Below are 22,143 nucleotides of genomic sequence, written 5' to 3'. Positions count from 1 at the left end.
CTGAAGGTGGTTCAACGAACCCTCTGCCAGGCAATTAAGTGTGAATTGCAGAATAATCATGTCGATGTAGATGTAAAATGACAACCAGTCTTATAGGTGAGGCATATCACGGAACAGCTGTGTTGTCTCGTCTGTAACAGTAACAACAAAAATCTAAGTGTGAAGGATATTTATTTATGAACAATATATCAGAGCGTCTGTAGAATACACAAGCATGAAACCAGTATAATGTTAGTTCCGATGATGGAGTTCTGTCACGCACACACGTAACTTGGTGGGTTCTTGGTAATAATAACAAAATTGTTATAACAAAAAGTATTGACAAATAGTTGCTGTCAGACGCCATTTGTCCGACTGATTGCTGCTACTGCTGCTGGTGGCATCTCATGCTGGAGGGACGTAAATATAGCACGCACGCAATTAATCGAAATTTGCCGGAGGGGGGGGGGGGGGGGGGGAAGCTTACACGCCATTGATGACCCTGGAGCCCGAGCACATTTTGCCAAAATTCACAACGCCATTGACCACAGAGGGAGGGGGAGGTATGACGTGTACACAGCCTAATTAGATAGTGACCATAAACAGTTGTATCAGTTTTATGATGAAGAGCCTTATTATTCGCCAAAGACAAGCTAACACTTTTACTGGACGTCACTTTCACAATTTTTGGAAGCAGAATAATATTTTCAAAATGTAACAGATTTTTGCAGAGAGGAACCCGAAATCGGACCTTTTGATGGTCTATGATCAACCCAATCATCTGGAATAAGAAAACGAAAAATCAAAGGCTCGCAAAATCTCAGGATGCACAAATTAAAAAATTCTGAAGACTGTTTTTCAAGATCAGTACATACCACTTACACAGCCATCGTTTAAATAAAATTAGTGTAACAGCAGCTCCCACAGAGTTATACGAAACAAAACGTGCCGTAATTCTAGCCACGCTCCATTCGTGAACTGAATGGGAAGTAACCTTAATACAGAATGCAGTAAAAAATTTGCGACATGCCCTGCACGAAACACGTAGCTGTGGCAGAGACTGCTCGGGGAAAAACGCTAGCCTTGCGCCGGGTGCCCGCTTCCAACGTACCTGCCCTGTAATAACGTCGCAATTACCAGAGGTTCGCGCCGAGACTGGGCGGAAGCATTTCGTCCTTCCATGGCTCCATTAACGTGTTCTCTCTGGTTGGCATTGACCCTAACTTCAGTCCGTACAGCTTTCTTTCTTTCTACCTCTCTTTTTTTGCTTATTTTTTATTTTTTTTTGGTGTCATTAGTTTTCTACCCCTTCCTTCTCATCTTTGATTAACTGCTACAAGCAATTTACTCTGTTTTTTTTATCAAATTCCAACCTTCGTCTACGTGAGTTGTTTTTTACTCTGCACTACTGCTCCGTATCCTGTAGGACGCTGATTAACACCTGAGCGCTAATATGCTGTTTGAGTTTCAATTCCACGTAATATAAACTCACACTTCCCTGTAATCCAGCATCCCTTTAAGTTATCCCTGCGCTGAAGGCAAATTACTCTCTGCTTCACGGCTCATTTGCCTCTGAAATACCCTGAAGACGACAAGGAAATTTGTAAGTATGCAAATTATTTACGCGAATAAATAATTTTGACCTCTACTGAACCATGCGAAATAATGTATCTTGAAAAAATAAAGGTATCTCTTAGTTTCTACGTACATTACAAGGATAGAAGGGTAATGGATTGGAACGGAATTTGGGAGAGTAGGCATTCCCGCCGCTCCCCGTGCCTCCATGTTTTGCGTCAGTACCATTGACGTAGCGAACATAACTGGCGCCTGGGACACGGCACTTAATCGACCCCCACCAACCCCATCCATCGGTTCCCGAGGCACAAAACTTTATTCGCACCTACTCCATCCCCTGCCCCCCCCACCCCCCCCCCCCTCCCCCGCTCCTCCCCACCCTTCCTTGGCGCCCGATTTACGACACAACACTTCACTGGCACTCCATCCTCTAGTTACAACATATAGAATTTACGCTACTAATAAAAAAAAATTCCGAGTAACCTTGTTTCTCTAGGAGGCCATTTGGCGCCACTCAGAAAATGGTGTTCGGGATATGATAGACCTCCTTGGCCCCTTCCCCCGTCCCCCTCCCTCACTACATTATATTCTAAATCACAAATTTTCATTCTGTGATAGAGGATTTATCTTCTTATTTGCTTGTCATCCATTTAGATAGTGTAAAACTATATAAATGAGGTCAAAAACACATAAAATTCTTTGGTGTTAAAGGCTTGAAATTCAGTCGCGATTCATTACTTTGATTTTTATGTCACTCATCAATTCTTTTCCCTCTGACTCGCATGGTTGGGGGTCAAAATTACACTTCAGTTTCTAATAAAAATGCGTGGAAAGCCATTTCTTTGCTTAGCAGGGGCAACAGCCTACGTCTCCAGTAGGATCAAACCCAGTAGAGCACTATGGTGTTCGAACCCATTTACTGTCGAGAACAGTTTGACGTAACCCCAAGCAATTATTTAACTATTTCAAATTTATTGTTTGTTTGTATATGAAATCGCCCTATAAACATGGACTCAATCTATTCTTCATGAAATTTGGTTTACTCCCCGTATGGGCGAAACTTGAATATTATGATATTTTCCTCTTAAATGGATCACTTTGATAACATAAAACAAATATTTCACGGTACTGAAAATTCTATTTCTTTTCGCTGTAGCAAGTCAGCACAAAATTATTTGCAATGGAGGCCTTCATACACAGAACTATTAACTCGTGAGGTTCTGTGAACTTTTAATTATTATCGAAGAACCTGGAAATATGATTCATGCAATGTAAAATATATAAATGACAAGATGTTGATGATAATGGAAGTTCTGTGGAATTTCATATTTTGATTCTTCAGTTGTTTGTTGTACGTATTCTAATCTCCGTCTTCGACTACACTTTTTATTCTCTACATCTCCCTCCAGAACTACGCAAGGTATTCCATGATGTCTTAGGATATCTCTTTCCGTCCCTTCTTCTTCTGCTCGTCCTCCTTCTTCTAAGTGTTTTCGGTATGTTCCTGTCTTCACGAATTCTGTGGAGACCGCCCTCAGTCATTATTTTATCAGGCCACCAATATTCAATATTTTTCTGTAGCACCACATTTCAAATGCTTCGATTCTATTCTGCACCCGTTTTCTCACGATCTATGAATCACAACCGTACAGCACTGTATTCCAAAAGGACATTCTAAGAAATTTCTTCCTGAAATTAAGACCTATATTTGATACTAGTAGACTTGATATGGCCATTGACCACGTTTTTGTCGGTGCTAGTCTGCTTTTTATGTGCTCCTTGATGCGACTGTCATCCTTTAGTTTGCTTCGAAGATAGCAGAATTCCTTTAATTCATCTACTTCATAACCAGCAATTTTGATGTTAAGAATTTCGCTGTTCTAATTTCTATTACTTCTCATTACTTTCGTCTGTCTACGGTTTACTCTCAATCTATATTTTGTTTTCATTAAAAGCTTATTCCGTTCAAATGATCCTGTGATTCGTTACTTTCACTGAGGGTAGCAGTGTCGTCAGTGAATGTTATATTTGGTATCCTTTCACCCTAAATTTTAATCTCACTCTTGAAACTTTCTTTTATGTTCGTCATAGCTTCTGCGATGTAGATTAAAGAGTAAGGGCGAAAGACTACATTCCGTCTTACACCCTTTTTAATAAGAGCACTTCGTTCCTGGTCTCGAGTCTTATTGATCTCTCTTGGTTCTTGTACATACTGTATCCTACCGGCCTTTCGCTACAGCTTCCGTCTATTTTTCTCATAATATCAAATATCGTGCACCATTTTACATTGTCGAATGCTTTTTCCGTCTACACTGTGCTACAAGTCTCGCAATTAGCAGCGCTTAGTATCTTCTAAATTGTGTGAATGATTTCTTTTTTCCTAAAGTCTGTTGGTATATCGCCAGGTCTCATGGATTCTACACTCCAACTTCAATAGTCGTTTGGTTGCCACTTCCTCCAATGATTTTAGAAATTCTGATGGAATGTTATATATCCCTTCTGTTTTATTCTATTTAAGTCTTCCGATGCTCTTTTACATTCTGATTCCAATACTGCATCTCCTATCGTATCGAGTCCAATTTCTTCTTCTGTCACGTCATAAAACAATTCCTCCCCAGATAGAGGAATTCACTGTCGCCTTTATTCGTATCTGCTCTCTCCTCTGCATTTAACAGTGGAATTCCCGTTGCACTGTTGGTGTCACCGTCCGAGCTTTTAGTTTTACCTAAGGTTGTTTTTACTTTTCTATATGTCACCACAATAGCAAAATAATGATGGACGCCACAATTCAGTCAATATATTTTACTGGGTATTTCGTGTTGCTATTCAAACGTAGAACACCGCAGCTTTGTCTTCAGTTTCTCGAAGAATGTCAGCAACATGCTGGCCTTGTCGGGATTTCCTGCTTACTAGACAGGTGCGGGTTTTGCATAGTATCTGTTCTTTCGGACATGTCCGAAAGAACATACACCTCACATTAATATAATTGATAAGCCTAACTGGGCAATGGATCCACGTTTTTCAATATGGATGCACAAATACGTCGGACCTCCTGTGGGAATCTCTGAGTAGCGAACAGGCGTATAATGGATGGAGACTGCGGGTAGATGGCGTTCGGTGGGAATAGGTATCGGCCGTGAGGCACTCCCAGATAGTCTGTGCAGTTACGATAACACTGTGTCCCGAATGGCGCAGTAGTTACAGCACCTGCTAAGTAACAAGGAGATTCTCAGTTCGAATCCCAGTCCAGTACTCATTTTCACTTGTCACCGCTGATTCCGCTTAATGTCCCGCTACAGTTAATAGCTGTGATCCCATTCAATTTACATACAATGTTTCACAACAGAGAATTCTGCTTGGCGTCTGTTGTTTCGGACTTGTCGGAAGAACAGTTGTACCACATATTCTCCGACAGATCTTTGTAATTTCTGTTATTTCGAACTTGTCAGAAAGAACAGACACCATTCATTCTTATAAACTTGTGACAATGTTTTGTCAGAGGTGTAGATTTCTGGCCTCTGTGTTCCCTTCCTAGAAAACATAAAATCTTAGTATTCAGTTAAGTAAACTGCATGGAGAGCTCAAGAATTGTAGCTTGCATCCACTTGTCTGAATAATTATTTGATCCCAGCACAGGGTAAAAAATTCACCGAGTGCTGTATCTTACTTTTTTTCTCTCCCTCTTTCCATTTTCTTAGCGTTTCCATGCAGATGTTAAATAGCGACCGATAAAATTTATATTCACAAAACCTTAAAATCAAAATATAAATATGACGTATTAAATGGTATCTGCGCGATTAAAGTTTTTCATCGTGTCGGCTAGCTTAAGGGGACCACACCCTGTCTATCTAACCTATGTTAATTTAGGCAAGTATTTGACCCATTTCTGAAAAAAAGTGTTTGATGCAGGACCTTAATATTTTTACTGTACGTTACATAATTCTAATAGAGTTAACTGTACTAAAATCTACTTTATCCATTTCAAAGTTTTTAAGAAATACTTTTTTAATTTATTAACAAAAAATATTAAGTTTTTCTACATAACATATTTTTTGTAAACTTCCTAATGGGGGAATATTAATTAATATAGTACCAGAGGTGGACTTTTATGTTGTGCAGGGTCTCTGAAAATTTCATTCATTTATCTGTGATAGTTTCTGATATAATTGGGCATATGTACTGAAAATTTTAGTATGCGGGAAATTGACTTTAAAGAAAAACTTTTGAAATTTGTTACTTACAGTTAATTGAAACTGTCCTGCTGCATGTGATGGCCATTCTTTGGCCTCTAGCAGGTCTTACAGCTTCTTTTTCACCTTCCTGGATGTTTGTCTTGCTTTCTTGGCCTTATTAGATGCAGACCGGCCTGCATCGGCTATCTTCATTTTATCGCAATGTTGCAGCCCAGTGATCATATTTTCACCAGGATTAATTCCCAGCTTTTTTAGTACCCAACACTTTCCAATATTACCACATTTGAATGTAATAACAGAATCATGAACTCCTAGTTTCATTGTATGCATGCCTACAAAAACAGTTTTAGGAAGGCGGTTACAAATTATGCTGCTGAAACATTCATTTGGGTTCTGTGTCTGCCCATGCAAACATTTCCTTAGAAGGTCAGGATGAGCCAAGTCTCTGAAAATGGGTTTAATTGCTGTAATAACAACAGAAGGAAGAGAATGCTGGTGAGAATAAGATTCTGCAGTTGCCTGAGCCCTATTTTATTTGCACCATGAATTTTCTCCTGATGGACACATCCATAACTTGGCTTATCATCAGTAGAGGACTTATGGAAGAATATTGCCCAAACGTCTCTCTTCATTGCCTCCAGACTTTCTGTATTTCTTCTAATTGCCTGCCCATAGGTATACCTGCAAGTTTTCTATTTTAGTTTTTGTTAACTGACCCTATCCGGTCAACAGTTTTCCATCTGCTAACCTTTTTCCTCTCATATCAACAGTTAGTTTTCTCAGCCTTGTTCCCAACCATTTTTGAACATGGCCTACACATTCAATTTTGCTAATAATGGCATCTCCATATGGTTTAGAGTTCACCACATTGTTGTATGCCTTATTGTCATCATCGCCCTAATATTTGGTGTACCGTACGCCTCTTGTTTCTACAGAGCGATGAAATATTTGTTGTACTCCAAGAACATCCATACCACCACTTGTTCCTCTAAAATTAGCCACACAGTTGTGTTCTTTATGTTCATTGACTTTAAAACATTTATAATATTTAGACATTATCTCCACATCTAACACTTTACCGGTATCTACACTCGTGGCAGTCACTACTCCATTCAGAGAAGTATGTCTTCTATTCTGCCAACTTCCATCAATTGCAACTGCAATATCTGAACATCCATCATTTTCTTCCACTGCTTCCCTGGCAGTCAGTTTCATGCTTTCCCCACTGACCTCACATATAGCTTTCTCTAATATTTCAGCCAGTTTTTCAAATTTATTTGTTGGTAGATGTAAGTTCATCACTGAACAAAATGTTCTCCCTGCAGCCATGCTCTTGCCAATGGATCGTAAGGCATAAACTAATCTAGTATTGATTTCATAAGGGGGACTTGCATCTAATTTTGAAGAACTCGTAAGTGAAATCACACCTGAGCATTTAGTGCAAATCAAATCCAAAGCAATTGCTAGGCCTTTTCTCCCACTGGCACTCTCACAAATTTTCACACTCTGTGACTCATCACACTGTCTAGATTGTATAAATTCAGAAATTACATCTGATAATATTCTCAAATTTACTATAATGTTACTGCACCCCTTGTCACTTACAGTAAATTCGTTGTAACTCTCTTGAAATGGTGAGAGCTTCTTTGATGATGGACTTGTTGAAGAATTACTATTAGAAACATCGTTGCCAGGCGACATAACCTCTTGTACAGAAAGCTTTCTAAACTTGTTTCCTCTAAATTGTCGTTTCTTGAAAATGCCTTTACGTTTCATCATCTTCAAAAAACACAACAAAACACACGTAAACAAGCACTGCAAAAGTAAGTATAACAACTACTCGCAATCACACTTGAACAAAACTAACAGCATGTTTGAAAGCTTGTTGTTTACAAACAGCAGAAACAAAGGAGTACCGACCGTTGCATTCCAAGGAGAGCCAACACACTCGGGAGTAAAAAAAATCCCTAACATGCAATGTAGGGGATGTAAAGATCTAAAATACACTCCTGGAAATGGAAAAAAGAACACATTGACACCGGTGTGTCAGACCCACCATACTTGCTCCGGACACTGCGAGAGGGCTGTACAAGCAATGATCACACGCACGGCACAGCGGACACACCAGGAACCGCGGTGTTGGCCGTCGAATGGTGCTAGCTGCGCAGCATTTGTGCACCGCCCCCGTCAGTGTCAGCCAGTTTGCCGTGGCATACGGAGCTCCATCGCAGTCTTTAACACTGGTAGCATGCCGCGACAGCGTGGACGTGAACCGTATGTGCAGTTGACGGACTTTGAGCGAGGGCGTATAGTGGGCATGCGGGAGGCCGGGTGGACGTACCGCCGAATTGCTCAACACGTGGGGCGTGAGGTCTCCACAGTACATCGATGTTGTCGCCAGTGGTCGGCGGAAGGTGCACGTGCCCGTCGACCTGGGACCGGACCGCAGCGACGCACGGATGCACGCGAAGACCGTAGGATCCTACGCAGTGTCGTAGGGGACCGCACCGCCACTTCCCAGCAAATTAGGGACACTGTTGCTCCTGGGGTATCGGCGAGGACCATTCGCAACCGTCTCCATGAAGCTGGGCTACGGTCCCGCACACCGTTAGGCCGTCTTCCGCTCACTCCCCAACATCGTGCAGCCCGCCTCCAGTGGTGTCGCGACAGGCGTGAATGGAGGGACGAATGGAGACGTGTCGTCTTCAGCGATGAGATTCGCTTCTGCCTTGGTGCCAATGATGGTCGTATGCGTGTTTGGCGCCGTGCAGGTGAGCGCCACAATCAAGACTGCATACGACCGAGGCACACAGGGCCAACACCCGGCATCATGGTGTGGGGAGCGATCTCCTACACTGGCCATACACCACTGGTGATCGTCGAGGGGACACTGAATAGTGCACGGTACATCCAAACCGTCATCGAACCCATCGTTCTACCATTCCTAGACCGGCAAGGGAACTTGCTGTTCCAACAGGACAATGCACGTCCGCATGTATCCCGTGCCACCCAACGTGCTCTAGAAGGTGTAAGTCAACTACCCTGGCCAGCAAGATCTCCGGATCTGTCCCCCATTGAGCATGTTTGGGACTGGATGAAGCGTCGTCTCACGCGGTCTGCACGTCCAGCACGAACGCTGGTCCAACTGAGGCGCCAGGTGGAAATGGCTTGGCAAGCCGTTCCACAGGACTACATCCAGCATCTCTACGATCGTCTCCATGGGAGAATAGCAGCCTGCATTGCTGCGAAAGGTGGATATACACTGTACTAGTGCCGACATTGTGCATGCTCTGTTGCCTGTGTCTATGTGCCTGTGGTTCTGTCAGTGTGATCATGTGATGTATCTGACCCCAGGAATGTGTCAACAAAGTTTCCCCTTCCTGGGACAATGAATTCACGGTGTTCTTATTTCAATTTCCAGGAGTGTATATGCAGAAAAGTGAGTGACAGAAAAGTGGGCGTGGCGCATAAACACATGTGTTAGGAAAATACTCTTTAAATATTCGAAAAAAATTTTTTCAGCAAAATCCTTTTCAGAGTACTTAAATAAAACCTTAATCTATCGAAATACGATGAAAACCGAAAATCGATATTTTTCGACCTGAACCACGGTGTGGTTTGAAGTAATGCTAACAATTTGTGACTATCGTTGAGTGTATCACTATAAAATAACCTCACCGCTAGTGCAGTATGACGTAGACTGCGACCAAATTCGCGTAAAACTTGACCGCATCTAGTGGTCTAGTGAGTAACGTTGCTGCCTCTGGATCAGGAGGTACTGGGTTCGATTCCTAGCCGGGTTGGGGTTTTTCTCTACCCAGGGCCTGGGTGTTGGTGTTGTCTTCATCATTTCATAATCATCATCATCATTCGTGACAGTGGCTGGATTGTACTATGTAAAAAAAACTGTGTACAAACTGCGATTTTTTACGGGCGCTGATGACCGCACAGTTGAGCGCCCCACAAACCAAACATCATCATCATCATCATCATCACCATCGCGTAAAACTTCAACAACTGGTAGCAACTTGGGGTCGTGAGGACCCCGCTTTGTTTTGCGGAGACCATCTCAACAACAGCGGCTCTGTATCACATGTGGTGCATCATTAGTACCGTACCAACTCTGTCACGTATCCGATCGACAAGTAAAATCCTGTTATTCTACAGCTTCTCAAAAATAAGGAACATGATCAGTGACCACCTGCTCGCTCGCAGCTTAATTAGAATAATACTGTTCACATGACAACAGAAATAGCAATAACGAACATAATAGTAGTTCACATACTGGGAACAAAGGCTGTTACGCTTGAATGCTCTAGGTGATGTAGCTTAGACTATTCTGTCAACTATAAAGCAGGGACAGGTAGTGCCATTTTTATTTTGTTCTCTTTATATAAGTATTGACTAGCTCCACTGTCGTATTTAGTTTTATGAGTATAAACTAACTGTATTAGCTCTGTTATGTAAAGAATTAACGTGATGACTATTTTATAGCGTATCGGATCCTACTACCTAATTTAATTCCGTATAACTTTCATTAGGCTGTTTAATTTGTTGGTAACAATAAACAAAAGGGCCAACTTTGTAACTAGCTGATTTTCCAAAATACATTTGTTAGTATTCCAAGTGAGCGATAGATGCAACTTTAAGTTTGAATTTAGCTATCTCTCTGAACATAGTAAGACGATGAATTGATTTGTATTATGAAATTTTTTTATCATAAATGATGTATCTCTTTATTAACAGACTAGGGGTGTGATTAATGGTGTCCTTGGTGATGTCTGCGGATCGGAACAATGACATTTTAACCCCCCAGGGTATACCTAGCAAATTGTACTCAGTTATTCAAAACATTGAATGCAGTGCTTTGTTGAGTCGCTAACCTAATAATTAGCATAATTTTGTACTCCCTGAGCTTCCATTTAATTTGAATTCATTGGTGTTCCCTTTGTGTTACTATGGGAACTTTCCGAGGATTGTTCAGGAGCATCTCACCTATGAGTCAACTGTAATTGATTAGCAATCTCTGCACAACATTAAAGTACTGAACACAACAGTATCTTTATCTCCTTAATTTATGAAATGAGTTTTGCAACTAAATCATGTTGGCATTGTAACTTTTTTTAAGATTACGTTGATTGAATGACTGAACTTTTGAATGGGTACTGAACTCGAATTGTCATGTTGCATGTTGTAAGTGCAAATGGTGTGCTTACTCTGTGTTATTGTTAGCAAAACTTACACAAATTGACTGGGCAATGCAACTACCATTACCAATAAAGAAATACAGTCACTGCAAAATACATTTAGCCTATTAGGCTCTGAATAATCTGGCCGTGTTCAAAACTGATAACTTTGGTCCCTGTGCAGATAACAAGTAAATTAAGTTGTCTTACCTCTAGAGCAGCAACGGTGGAACGCGATATATTCTGATCTCACAAGAATAAAAATATGCTAGCTACAGTCTCAGCAGTGTGCAATGCTGGCCATAATACTTTGAAACACACATGAAATACTTTTGGTTGATAAACGAGAACATTTAAGAAAATTTAACTTCTTCAAAAAATATGACCTGCACAAGGAGGCGGTACTGAATATGGTGAATTACTAACACTGAGTTATTTTTAGCAAAAATTATATTGCAAGTTAAGTTTGGCTTTTCAAAAAACATCTGACAACTGAAGTTACACGACTCACAATTGATTCACAAACAATGAGATTTAAACAGCAAGTATTACCTAATCTCATTAAACAAGTATAAATACAAATCATCAAATTACATATAGCTATGTTAACAAACCTTAGAAACGTTTTTATCAAAACTGTTTACGTACATTCTGAAGTTACTCAACAGTTACAAATCATCAACCAATCCATCTATACTAATGCGTTGGCAAAAACAAAAGTCTTAATTATTTAACATATTTACTTTGTTTGCATGAAGGCTTCTGCTTCAGAATTCAACAATATTGATACACCTAAATTAATCTCACACTTGGTGGCTTTACAAAGCACACCACAAAAACTGCCTACTCCATCGCCTTTTCCTCACAGACAGCGACCTACAACAGTGCGCCCAGCGCTCTGAAGCTTACAACACGAAACACGACGATTCGAGTTCAGTACCCATTCAACAGTTCAGACAGTCAAGCAATGTAATCTTAAAAAAGTTTATTTTTTATGAAAAAAACGTTACAACACGATAAGTGAAATTTATGGAGTGTCCACTATCAGTGTTGCTGCCATTCTGCTTGTGACCTGGAGAAAGGATAGATCTACGTGATCTTTTGTGTCAACAAATAGGTCCAAACTGTTAAACATTGGGTTGCTGAGATAATACGTGCAGCTGTTTACGAATACACAGTGAAACAACTTGCATTACGTACTCCCATAGCCTGAGGATCGTGGGAATGCCGTCGGAAATTATCACCGAGGACAAAATGAACCAAGTTGGAAGCTTCTCTGTATAGTGACCATAGACTCAGGAGCGATTACATAAACAGAATGAAACTAACTTACGAATAACTCAAAATATAATCTTTATTATCAGTGAAAGGAGAAAGTAAGAAAAAGTTAATAAATAGTAGGAAGCCTGAAAATAGGTTATAACACTGCAACAGCATTTACATGGCTTATGCAATCAAATGCCAAACATGGTTTATTACGTGCTATGCCCCAACAGAACAAATAGTCCTGTCACGGAAAAGCCACGTATAACACTGCTGTACGCTACTACTATACCATAACCTCAAAGCCTAAGGCAGTTCGTATAAAGAAATTATTCTTATTCTAGTAATTATAGTATGAAGAACCAGAGCAGTGTTACGCTCTGAGAGGAATTTTGTTATATTGACCGCGTTGTACCTAACGGAGGTGGCTTATCGGAAGTGAAAGTCAGAATTACGTAATTATTCAAACAGTAACAAATAATGTTTTACCTAGCTACACTGTTTAAAGAATAAGGAAAACGGTCGCCAGCGTAATTAGGCAAGAGAAAGATTAACGTTCTTGTTTAAGAAAGTAGGTATGAGTAACTTTAACGGATAAACACAACTTATACTTTACCACAAGCGAGTGCAATGAACTCTGACACCTGCATATGTTAACGTTTAGGTTGGAACTAACAGCTAGAGCAGCACAAACTATTTGCAAAAATATAACAGATAACGAAACACACTATTACTTTCAGAGATTATTCAAACTGAATGATCTTTATAACGTTACTATTAATATTCACTGCAGAATCATTAATTGGACATAGGTTCAGTATTATTGTTCAAACATTTTCCTAGCTGACATAAAATTATAAATATAGTTCACTGAAAAATTATGAGCTGGTCACAGGTTAAGTCTGTCTCAGTTAAATACTCTACTATTTAAAATGAAAGTTAGTTGAAATTCACTAACAGGTTACTTCTCACTGTTTTTTGAATAAATAAATTATGGTTTTCATAAATAGTGGTCTTCCCATTACTTGTTACCTAGCATTAGCACAATAGACAAACTGTGGATCCTGTTATACTATTAATATGTACTTCCAATACACAAGAGAGACAAACACTTAGAAAACATGAACATATAACTTTCCGCTATTGCAGTTTTCCACTTTTACTACAGTGAAACACAATGTTGACAAACTTGCAAGAAACTGACTCACCTTTTAAAATTTACTACAGGCAGCACTATGATCATTAAGTAAGTAAAACTTTATAAGCTTCGGTTTTAAGAACTTTTAATCCTTAAAAGAAACTGCAAATTGTCTTTATTATCACAATCTTTTATTTTCAAGTAAATCATTAAATAGGTGACTTTGAAACTTCACAAAACTACATTTAATACCTCCCACAATTTCACTAAATCCACAGTAAATCTTAATATTCCCTTCTTACCAAAGATCAAACAACATTATTTGATTAAATATTTGGCTTTGAGGCTTTCATTTTTTCCACAAATTAGGACACTCGGTAATCATAGTTCAAACAGAGAGGAACCTGAGAGGTGTTGTGATAAGGAAAAAATCAAGGTAGGTATAGAAACACACTAAAACATACAATAAGCTGATCCTTCACTGTACATTACTATAGTGCTCCATTATAGTGATTGCGCAATGTGGTGGCGATTACATGTTGGTAGTGTAATTACAGGTAGAATCGCTGGACTCTGTCATTTCTTGGTGGCGATGATAGATACCAATTCCAGAATAATTCCAGCTATTTATCCATCCATCCGAGGCATTGGAAAGCGGCAAGAAAAGCATTTCTCGGAACCAGCACAATATACAACTTTTACATGGGCAGTGCACAGTTTGGTAGCTCGTCCCCAACTGACTCTTGGTTCCACCTTTTCTACCTAGACCAACCACAATTGGCACGCTCTACACAGTTCCGTTCCGGAGGGGAACCACTATACCGTTTTCATACAAACTAATTAAGAATCCTAAGTGAAGGTCAGCAGTTTATGTAACAGTAACTACACATATTAAACAAAACATATCATTTGCACATATAGGTAGTTCTAAACAAAATTATTTAAACAAATTCCAAATATATACAGTAAGTTTTGTCTCCCTCCAATTGGGACAAAGAATTTAAATGACAGATATACTACAATTCATAGAATCAAATCATGACCTCAAAGTTTTTAGAAAGAAAGGAGTATACAATTTTGTGTTATCGATTCAATCAAACAACATTTACAGAAACTCAACGATGTAACATTAAATAAAACAAAAGCAAAATAAATCAGTAGAGTATTAGAGATATGGTATTACAAGGTTACTTAGAAATTAAAGTAACAGGAGTAACAAAGCGGCTAAATTATAGTAAACGAAAGAAACTTGTAAAACAGTCAGTATGAGATAGTTGTTAGAGTAATGGATGCAGCGTCCGGGAAGGGAATGTCCAGTTATGTGGAACTATGGTTAACATATTTGCTGCTAACGAAGAAAAAAATGTGTTAAGTACAGGAGAAGGAAAAGCTTTATAAGGGAGAAGAACAGTTCGGAAACGTGATAAGAAAAAAAGAGATAGTTTGAAAAATGTAGATGAAGTGGGTGATATTTAAGCCACATTAAGCCTGTAAGGCTAGCGCGCTAGATGGGCCATTGAACCAGAGTCTCATCGAATCTGAACTCGGGATAAGGAGGTTTTGCGGTCTCTGAACTTTATTTTACGCTCATGCTGAACATTTTTTGGCAAAAAATTAATTTCTTACAACTCATTATTAAAAAACAAAGGTACCTATCTTAAATAATACGCAAATAATATTTGATCCCTAAATTAATGAGCCTATGCACCACAAAATGGCAGTCGAAATATCACAGCTCGGGCGGCATAACTAAACGATTCGCAGGACTGAGGGGGAAATGTAGGTCTGCAATCAAAATTGAACTTATGTACATCTGAACGCGGGATAAGGAGGTTTTGCGGTCTCTGAACTTTATTTTACGCTCATACTGAACATTTTTTTGGCAAAAAATTAATTTCTTACAACTCATTATTAAAAAACAAAAGTACCTATCTTAAATAATATGCAAATAAGCTGCAATTTCCTGAAGTGAATTTAATATGACGGCCGGTTGAAGAAGTAGGTACTGTGAATCCGCTTATTTTGTTGCCTTTAAATGTACGTAGATAACAAACATTATGAAAAATGTTTTATTTTTTGAATTTCACTCCAAAATTACAAGTGTCTGTTCTGTTGTATCCAAAAAGGCATCCAATTTTACCTATTAGTTTTTTTAATCATCCGAAGAGGTTAAAAAAGTTTTCTCGAGTAATACATGTTTAAAGTTTTAACTTCAGGTTTTATAAAAATTTATCACCTTACCATTTACTTTCTGTTCCTGGACCATACTGTAAACATTCTCTTCTTCTAAGATCTCATTTTGTGAAGGGCGGGTCAATCTAGCCGCAATTCCAGCCTCGACACCGGTCTGGAAAGAGCAACGATCTCAATGCTTGAGGAGTTTCTCACCCCTTTTCATGGAAAATGAGCAAGCCGTGGTGCCGACAACGGCTCCAAACTTTCATGTGAGACAAGACGCCATTAAACCCATCGTTAGAAATGAGGCACGTCCGAATGGTAGCTATTTGGACGCCTTTTATACTAGATAAGATGTGTTTTGAAGCTTAAGTTCAAAATAACGAAGTGAGTACTTCATTGTTGTTCTGCGTATAGTCTCCAAGGCATCTCTCCATCAAACTGTCGTCAGTGAGATGTTTGTACACATACCTTCAGTAACTAAACTACTTAGTGGTGGCTTATGATCAAAAGTGTCTAGTCCCCCTTTCATCTGAGCTTGCATCCATTTACAACAGCTTTCGGAGCAGTAAACAGGCTGCGGATTGTCGTTGGATGAACTGTGTGATAAAATGTGTGTATATTCGTCTTTTTTGACTCACTTTTGTCGAAATCATATTCTTGAGACACCAGTTGGGCACGTACAGCACCTATACCGGTGTTTTATTCGTCGTAGAATGTTATAGTAGCTTTACAGAGGAAGAGATATCGATTGGAGTCGAAAACGGGGCAAGCGCAGAGGGCAGCTACAGTGGACAAATGCGTGCTTCCATTGATACGTGATTTTCAGGTAAGGAATAATCACCCCACAAAATCCTTTTGATAACGCATTCTCAAGGCCATAAGAAATCGAAATACTAAAAGAAAAGATTTTTTTGAAACACTGAGACCGAAATACCCCTTAAGGGAAATCTGTCTGATCTGTGTGCTTTCCAAATGGTTTCCCACGCTCTTCTGGGCAAATGTTCGAATGTTACCCAATAGCCGCCTCGGGCAGAATGAAACACAAAACACGAATAATAAAGTGCCACACTGTGAGAGGTTTTTGTGACGGCTCTGAGCAACGGTGTGTCTGAAATATTTTCCTCGGACACCCATAACGCATGATTTCAACGCTAGAGGTCGTGTTTCTGACCTCAAAGAAAGGGGTGAAATGTGGGTAACAGCGTGTGTGACCACCTTCCCAGGCTGTGATATGTCCACCATGTCGAACGTGCAGAAATGTGTTGGAATCTGGTGCTAATATGACATTAACTCACGTTACATTTCACATGATTGTTTTTTTTTTTTTTTTTTTTTTTTTTTTTTTTTTTTTTTTTTTTTTTTTTTTTTTGCTAGTGTCTACACCTTACTGTCTGAGGCGTCGATGAGTGAGAGGGTGGCGACACAGGGCGCCAGGCTTTTGCAGCATTACAGAGGAAGATTGTAAGCACCTTACAGCTGAATTTGAAATTTATACGTCGCAAGGGGAATTATTACTGGGTTGCACAGTATACTTGCAGACGCAAGACGGACTTAAGTCTGTGTGCAAGCAACTGACAGAAACTAGAGTGAAACTCAAAAAACGACGTGGACACTAGAAGAAAAACTGTTAACGAGAGGATGAAGAAGTTTGGATAAAATAAGAAGACTAAAGCTAATAAGTGGTTGTATGTGTTCTTCAATAGGTCAAATGACATAATTATAATAATAGGATCTCATTTCTCCATAAAGCAGTAGTATCAATATACATTATTTACAAGTCGCTCACTATGGCAGAAACAGCTGAACATTTCCATGCTTTGACACTAAAATAACTGACACCATTGTAATAGAGTGACTTACCAAAGAACTACACGGGAAGCATGGAAGCGACTTAAGCAAGATAACATCTGGTTGACACACACACAGGTCTGCGTCGTGATGTCAGAGAGTGATACGTGACTAGGTTATTGGAACGTGCATGTGTCTGAGTTCTTAAGGAACCAAACTGCAGAGGTCATCGGTTCCAAGACTTAGACCCTACTTAAACTAATCTTTGCTGAGAACAACACATACACCCATGCCCGAGGAAGGACTCGAACCTCGGGCGGAAGGGGCCGCGCAGTCAGTGACATGGCGCCTCTAACCGCGCGGACACCCCTCGCGGCGGTTATTGGAACGAGGAATTACCGGAAGAATTTAAAGAAATAGCAAGGAATGGACGACAGTTACAGGGAGTGTGGGAATCCGAAGGAGATCATATCATATATTACATCTGCATGTAAAGCCCCAGCACCCACGGAATATTTGGGAAGACGCGATAAGGTTACCAAAACAATCCACCAGAATTTGGAACTGTAATGTCAGTTAGTGGAGGATGCTCTACCTACAACAGACAAATTCAAAATTTACTGCAATTGCAGACTAATAACCAGTAAAAAATTGTGTTCTACGTGACATAACAGTGATTACTAGCTGAGAATGTCAAATCTTCATAGACATGACTGTATCCAGCATCCATAATTTGCAAACCATCTGCAAGACGAAGAAGATCACTCTGGAAACGAGAACGAGAAGATGGATGATACAGGGATCGGAAAGATGAGGTGAAAGGCGTGTCTGTAAACACTGTGTTATCGGGGATCGAAGTTATCTGAAAAGGAACTTTGAAGAGCCTACAGTACCTAAATTGCATCCCTGGCTGTGTTGACATCATCGATTGAATAGTTCGTCGGGTTCTTGGAGAAAAAGCTAAAATATGTCTGAATCGTGTTGATAATATTCTTCTCGGATGTGCAGCCGGATCATAACGTCATCTTGACACAATATTTCCGCGGTCCAACTTGCCGCCATCTTCAGGTGAGAGTGCTGGTACCCGATCTCGCCGGAACTGACTTCTCAGCGCAAGCGGCGGCCCCTATGTAGGCCACAGAAGGCCCACAACGCGTGCGCGAGAAGGAAGCCCGGTGTGTAGAAGATCCCTTGCCACTGTGGGAAGTCTTACATTGGTCAGACAATCAGGGCGATTCAGGACACACGGTTGCTTCAACCTGAGAAATCTGCAGTGGCGGAGCACTGTCTCATCGAGGGACATAGAATGCTGTATTACGAGACACAAATGGTTGCCCGTGTATCTCTCTATTGGGGAGACACAAATGGTTGCCCGTGTATCTCTCTATTGGGACTGTGTTTTAAAAGAATCCGAGAGATTCGTTTATCTGATAATATTATTAATAGAGACAAGGGTTACCTTTTAAGTAAGACTTGGAACCCGGTGCTATCAGACATAAAAAAACAACGGTCTGTGTTTCGATCGTCGGAATAATTTTTAATTTTTAATAGTTACCTTTTAAGAAAGACTAGGGACCCGGTGTTATCAAACATTAAAAAACAACGGTCTGTGTTTCGATCGTCGGAATAATTTTTAATTTTTGACAGTGATATCTCGATTTCGCCTTTTTCCACCAGCGGCGGCGCGGAATTTTTACTTGCGCTACAGGGCAGTTACGGCACCTTCTCGCGCACGCGTTGTGGGCCTTCTGAGGCCCATATAGGGGCCGCCGCTTGCGGTGAGAAGTCAGTTCCGGCGAGATCGTGCACCAGCACTGTCACCTGAAGATGGCAGCCAGCTGGACCGCAGAAATATTGTATCAAGATGACGTTATGATCCGGCTGCACACCCGAGAAGAATATTATCAATTACTACGCCGGGAAAGCCTTCGTAATCGCATGTCTGAATCGTTATCATTATCTCAATACCGTGTTTAAAAGTGAGTGAGCCTATAAATGTACACCTATATATATGTGACTTCTCTGGAGTTGATACTTCAGGTGCCAGGCAGAGGGCCGTCCATGTGGCCGAGCGGTTCTAGGTGCTTCAGTCCGGAACCGCGCTGCTGCTAGAGTCGCACGTTCGAATCCTGCCTCAGGCATGAATGTGTGTGATGTCCTTAGGTTAGTTAGGTTTAAGTAGTTGTAAGTTCTAGGGGACTGATAACCTCAGATATTAAGTCCCGTAGTGCTCAGAGCCATTTGAACCATTTGAACCTGGCAGAGGAGCCATCGAGCCATGTCCGGATTATTTATCTACCGTTCCACTCTTGAACAGCACTCGGGAAAAACGAACTCATAAATCTTTCCGTGTGAGCTCTGTGTCTCCCACTGTATTTCGATGGCCATTTCTTCCTATGTAGCCGGATATCAACAAAATATTTGCGCATCCCGAGAAGGAAGCAGGTGGTTGTAATTTTTTGGAAAGATCTCGCCGCAACTAAGAAGCCTTTGCTTTAGTGACTGCTCCAAAACTCGCATGTCGTATGCATGATACTCTATCCCTTTGTAGCGATAATAAAACATGAGCTGCCTTTCTGCCTCTCTTTGATTTCTCCGATGTCCTCTGGTAACCCCGTCTGGTTAGCATGCTATACCGAACCGTAGTATTCCAGAATAGGAATCTCAAGCGTGATGGACGCAATCTGTGCCAATAAAGATGCGAATAAAACGCAGTCCTTCGTTGATCTTTTCCACAACTTATCTACGTGATTGTTCCAGCTTAAAATTAAGTAATAATAAAATAACGGTGTTTATATCGAAGGATATAGTATATTAATATCTGTGGCAGTGAAGAGTTTGCTTTCTTTATAACTGGAATTAAATATTAATATTTATAGTGCTTCTGTGTGTTGACAGCATTAAGGATTTATATCTACCTGGGCTAGTAAACGAATAAGATTTATTCCACGAAAAGAGATTATACAAACTCCCCTCAACATCTTTCTCAGAGAGTTAATAAGGCATTAAGGCAAACTGGATTATTAATCGAACCATTAGAACGCAGATAAGGGTTTAGTCGTCCTTCCATACTCCCGTTATTCCTTTAGGAGTGAATAAAACATGACGAACTTTCATGTATGTGTTCGAAATCGATAGAAACAAAATACAATCACGTTCTTTTTCAACTGGTATTGAAATGCTGCCTTTCAATTTCTGGACAAACGGTACAGTTTGGTACGAGAGAATTTAATTTTATTTGTGATGTGGACAAAGTATGCTGACATGGTGGTCAGGATGAATATGATCTATTATTTTTTCATCTGATAGCTTTCACAGTAATTCTAGCGTGTCCGAAGAAGCGATCATCCTTCGTTAAAATCTGATTCTCGTTTGGGGCCGCGCAGTGAAATAAATTGCATACAAACTGCAGGGAAAATTTACGAAGAGCGTATGTCACTGTCACAAAGACTGCGCGTCGCGTATCCTCGCTGGGAGAGTGGATCAACGCAATTGGAATCTGAGCTTGTAGAGTTTTATTCGTGTCAGACAGGTAGTTCTGAGTAGGTAGAACTCGAAAGCTTTCGAGTACATGAAACATAAAATGTAATACCGCCAGTAAAAGTGAGTTGCCCTTTGCTGAAATTTTTCCATGTCCTGCTTCAATCCTGTCTGGTAAGGACCCCACACCGAAAGCAATATTCCAGAAGAGGACTCACAGACGGGGTGGAGGCAGTTTATACCAATAAAAGCGCCAATAAAACGCATTCTTTTGTTCACCTTTCCTTCAGCATTATCTATGTCTACGAAATTTCAGTTCCTGCGACTTACTAGATCGATATGATGCGCTTTTGAGATGGGAGGGCACTAGCACTCAGATCAAAAACCGAATGACATGTGCAGAAGGTTTTGCCACCAGGACTATGACACGTTTACGAGCTTAAGGCAGCGGCTGTGTAATTTTTTCTTGATTTATCTGATTCATCACCCTTATTAGTGCAATTTAGTACCACCCAATTGCTGTACGCTAACAGCAGGTGTTCTCATGCATCAAAGCCACGACGGCAGCGTTTCCAGTAGATGTTTACGATTACGACCCCTCCAAAACTGGACGAAAGGCTTTCACGATGTGAGGCACGGCGGGCGAGGTCGCGAGGCCTTTACGGAGAGGAGCCGTTTGATCGCCGAACTGTGTTTGGGTCTGCTTGCTAACCAGCTGCATCGATCCCCGGACGAAGCGGCCACGGCAAACGAATCGGCAATAGGAGGCATTTTCTCTGCTCTCGAGGCCCTGAGAGGCAACCAGCCACGAATGTTTGCCTTTGTGGCCTTCGTTCCTCAGTTAAGAGACGGACGTGTTTGCAACGCGGACCACTGTGGCCTCTCCTAACCGTAGTTGTCTAAAGGATACTGTGAAAGTTAATTTTGCTTCACCATACAATTTCCACAGAATTTTATGTTGATGACGATGATGATGTTTGGTTTGTGATTGGGGGAGGGGGGCCTCAATTGCGCGGTCATCAGGGCCCGAGCATTTAATGTGTCTTCACACTTTGAGCAACTATAACAAAGGTTTAATTATCACTTCCAAGAATCAAGATGTGACAATGAAATTTGGTATTACTCTTCATGCCAACTGTTGGCACATCTGTGGCACTGTGAGATTTTTGCCGGCTTTTAATACATCTCTGACATTTTGAGATTTTTGCTTGCAACAGTGGTGCCACCTCTAGGCTGTGATCCCGAAGTGCGGCCGTTAGCTGTGTGCCGAGAACTAGACAGTTCAGGAAGCACTTCTAATGTGGGAAGTGCGTTCTCGAGCCGGTAAAAGGAAAAAGAGTATAGCACTTGGTACAATATACGG

This window comes from Schistocerca americana, chromosome 3 (assembly GCF_021461395.2).
Source record: "Schistocerca americana isolate TAMUIC-IGC-003095 chromosome 3, iqSchAmer2.1, whole genome shotgun sequence".
NCBI classification, from domain to species: Eukaryota; Metazoa; Arthropoda; class Insecta; order Orthoptera; family Acrididae; genus Schistocerca; species Schistocerca americana.
The sequence above is the reverse complement of the archived record's forward strand: the minus strand, read 5'-3'. Positions refer to the sequence as shown.